This window comes from Octodon degus, unplaced genomic scaffold (genome assembly GCF_000260255.1).
Source record: "Octodon degus isolate 3935 unplaced genomic scaffold, OctDeg1.0 scaffold00118, whole genome shotgun sequence".
Classification (NCBI taxonomy): Eukaryota; Metazoa; Chordata; class Mammalia; order Rodentia; family Octodontidae; genus Octodon; species Octodon degus.
This window is the reverse complement of record NW_004524694.1, coordinates 2,374,770-2,378,604: the sequence shown is the minus strand read 5'-3', so window position 1 is coordinate 2,378,604 and position 3,835 is coordinate 2,374,770. Positions and strand designations below refer to the sequence as shown.

The window sequence follows — 3,835 nt, the reverse complement described above, 5'->3', positions numbered from 1 at the left end:
TTTTTTTGTGGAACTGGGGATTGAACTCAGGCCCCTGCACTGCCAGGGAAGCGCTTATTCCACTGAGCCATCTCCCCAGCCTCCGTTTGATTCTTGTACTGAATAAATTTGATAAAATTGTCACTTTTTATAATTCCTGTTATAAAAATTAATGACAAAATATGCCATTTTTATCTTGTATTTAAATAATTGGACTGGTATGTGGTTAAACTTGAAACAAATTTAAAATCATACAAGCATTCATTTTCCACTGTCCTGCTTTATTTTTATCACAAATTGCATCTTCATATGTTGTATGTCCATTAACACAGATTTACGGGTGCTTATGCTTTGTTTTAAAGTCTCAAAGAGAAGTGAAAATGGAGTTAGGAGCTAGTATTGTAATAATAAAGGCCTTTGTATTTGTCTTTTTATCAGAGAATTTTTTATTTTGTATATCTTTAAATTACTATCTAATGTCCTTTTGTTGCAACTTAAGGATTCTCTGAAGTGTATCAGTTTTTAACTTTATTTTTATTTTTACATAATTTGTCATACATATTAGTCATATTCATCATAGGACATTTGTACCTGTACATAATGTTTCTTTACCCACATTCCTGTCTTTGCCCTTCAGCCCTTCTTCCTCTCCCTATAGCACTTTTCATTTTTTTCCTTCCATTTCTTTCCTTCTTTCCTCTTCCCCTTCCCCTTCCCATTTGAACTTTATCTATTTCCTAGTATCTACCATTCATTTTGGTCCTTATGCTTTTGGTTTCTCATACAAGAGAAACAATGTGATATAAATATCTGTCTGGTTTATTTGTTAGAGTATATCTTCTAGTATAGGTGGGGCTAGTAATGCTCTCTTTTCCATCATGGAGTGTCTTTCTTCCCTGTCTCCTTGCTTATGTTTCCCCTCGTCTTCCCATGTCTTGTCCTCCATTCCAGGAAATGAACTCACAACCCCATGCTTGCCAGGTGGATGCTGTGCTGCTGAGCTGTATCCCTGGCCTCTTTTTATGTTTTGATTTTTCTTGAGTCAGGATCTTGCTATGTGGTTGAGACTGGTGTTGAACTCACTGGGTAGCCAAGGCTTGCTTTGAGCTGGTAGAGGTCCTCCTGCCTGAGTCTTGGGGATTATAGGTGTGTGCCACCACATGGAGCTCTGACTTACTTTTGAAGGGGTAGCTTTTCCATATGTAGTATTGATAGTTAACAGACATTTCCCCCAGGACTTTAAATGTATCTCCCCACAATCTTATGGCCTCTTCTCATGAGGCTTCCTCTTTGATTCATGGTGAATTGTTTTTCTTGCTGCTTTTAAATTTCTTTTTGCCTAGTTTATATGGAGGTTTTTTTTTTTTTTTGTTTTGTTTTTTGTTTTTCCCAGAACCAGGGATTGAACTCAGGCCCTTGCGCTTGCCAGGGAAGCGCATATTCCACTGAGCCATCTCCCCAGCCCCTATATGGAATTTATTGAGCTGGCTGTATTTATATTTCATTTTTCAGAATTGTTTTCTGCCATTTTTTCTTCAAATAAACTTTCTCCCCCTTTCTAAGATTTCCGTATAACATCCTGGTGCACTTGATGGTGTGTTAGGAGTCTGTTCACACTGCTTATTGTTCAAGCTCTTCAGACTGATACATAGCAGTGACCCATCTTCAAGTTTGTAGATTGGTTTCTTCTGTCAGAGTCTACTTTTGTGGCACTTCCCAAGCAAAACTCAATTTTTTCTCTTTATATTACTGCATTTTTGTGTTGTAGAATTAGTTTGATTCTTCAATTTCTCTTCAATAAAATTAATTTAAAAAGCAATTCATTTTTGTTTTCTTTGTGTTTTGTGTAGTTGTGCTGTTAGTTCATTGAGCATATTTAGAACACTTTTAAGTTTTTTCCTTTAGACAGGGTCTTCCTGTATTAGTCAGGCTGGCCTTGAACATCCTGTGTAGCCCAGGCTAACCTTCACTTACAGCAGTTGTCCTGCTTCAGCCTCCTGAGGGAATGCACTACCATGCCTAGTAGATAGTTTTAAGTTTTTATCAAATCAGAGCCCAGTGTGTTGGTTTTTATTTTTATTTTTCCATCTAGTTTGTGGAAATTTGTTTGTTGGAATAGGCCTTGTTTCTTTTTTAATGTGTCTGACAATCTTTTAATGTTGGCATTTGCAAAAATAATTTCTCTGTGTAGGTGGGCTGTGTGCATGGGAAGACTTTCATTGATTAGTCTGGCGCAAAGGCTCAGGGTTCTCTTTGAGCGTGCATCTTCCTGGGCCCTATACATACCCTCTCGTTGTACTCACTTTTCCTGCCATGTGTACACCATTGCTTTTAAGCCTTCCTTAACTTTCCTGAAGTTTCCTCCTGCTGCTGCTTGGAGCCGAAGGCTCTACTGTGTTCTGCCTTTAACCACTGTCCCCAGGTGCCTGCAGTTCTGCAGACCCCTCATGCTGTGGCATCTCCCATTGCTTGCTTCTGCTTTGAACCGGGTATTCAAACTGTCCACTGTTCCCATCAGTGCTGAGTCAGGTAAGACAGAAACCAGTCCTGAGAGCCGTTCTAGACAAACCAGCACTTTGTAAGCCAGCTCTGCGTTTCTATCCTGATGGAGGGGCCAGGGATTGGGTTGTTTCCTCCTACAGTGGGGCAGTATAGCTAGGTGCAGAACTGCCCTGGAACAGTAATGGTGAACCTTTTACAGCTTTCAGTAATACAAACAGCCTGTGTGGGGGCTGGGGAGATGGCTCAGTAGAATAAGTGGTTGCCTTGAGTTCAATCCCTGGTTCCACCCAAAAAAACCCCAAACAGCCTGTGTGGTTTGTTACACTGTAAGCTTGCCCTAAATTTCCCATCTTTCCAAAAGTGTTTTGCAGCTAAGCGTTCTGTTGGTTGCTGTGCCCTAACTGGGCTTTATAATTCTTACAAAACTACTTTGTTCCATACAGTGTTCATGCATTCTTTCTGGGAAGATTGGTGTGAATTCTACTGTCTATTGCTTACATTTGTTTAAAGTTAATATTTATGTTCAAAATCATTTGTTTTACTATTAATTGCTAGATTTTGGCAATATGAAAAATGATTTTCTTAGAAGTGACTTGTAAAAAAAACAGAACAACTATTTGGATTCTTTTTATTCCATAAAAGGTTGCCTGTGATTGACTTTCTAGCTCTTTTCATACATTCTAGCTTAAGATTCATCCATGAGGATCTTGTCTTAGGGAAAGTATAATTAAGGTCCCGCATCTAGAAAAGGACCAACTGGTATCCTGATGAAAGGTTATCCACTGGCTTGAAAGGAAATTATCAAATACTCAATGAGACTGTTCCTATTTTGTAGTCCTAGGCATGTATTTAAGCTCAACAAGAGAATAATTTAAATGGTTAAGGACTCCCATTTTGCTCTGACATGGAGACTCTGAACCTGCTGTTCAGGCATCATGTTCTTGAATGAGCATGTCATGTATGCTAATGAAAACTGTATTTGTATGTATATTTTCCAAGATCTGGAGTAGGAAAAAGCCTGTTGTACTGGACTTAGATCAGTTTTCTAAATAACTCAAAGGTAATTTTACACTACAAGGTACTTTTGTGTAATAGATTTGATTCTATAGCCTTGTGTTTCGTCAATTTTCAGGAAATACTTGAAATTAGATGCGTATGCCCAAATATTCATGGTATTTTACAATTCTAGTAAAAGAAAATAGAACTTACTTTCTTTTTTTTTTTTTTTTTGGTGGAACTGGGGGTTGAACTCCATTCCTTGCGCTTGCCAGGCAAGTGCTTATTCTACTGAGCCATCTCCCTGGCCCCCAGAACTTATTTTCAATGGTTGAGAAATTAAATTTTTTTCATACCA

At 38.4% G+C, this 3,835-nt stretch overlaps 1 protein-coding gene across 1 annotated transcript in view; it reads left to right on the top strand.

Moving 5' to 3' along the window:
* LOC101583568 (cytochrome c oxidase subunit 6C) overlaps positions 1-3,835 on the top strand; it is an 11,187-nt gene that overhangs the window by 6,514 nt on the left and 838 nt on the right. The gene's annotated exons all lie outside the window — the stretch shown is intronic.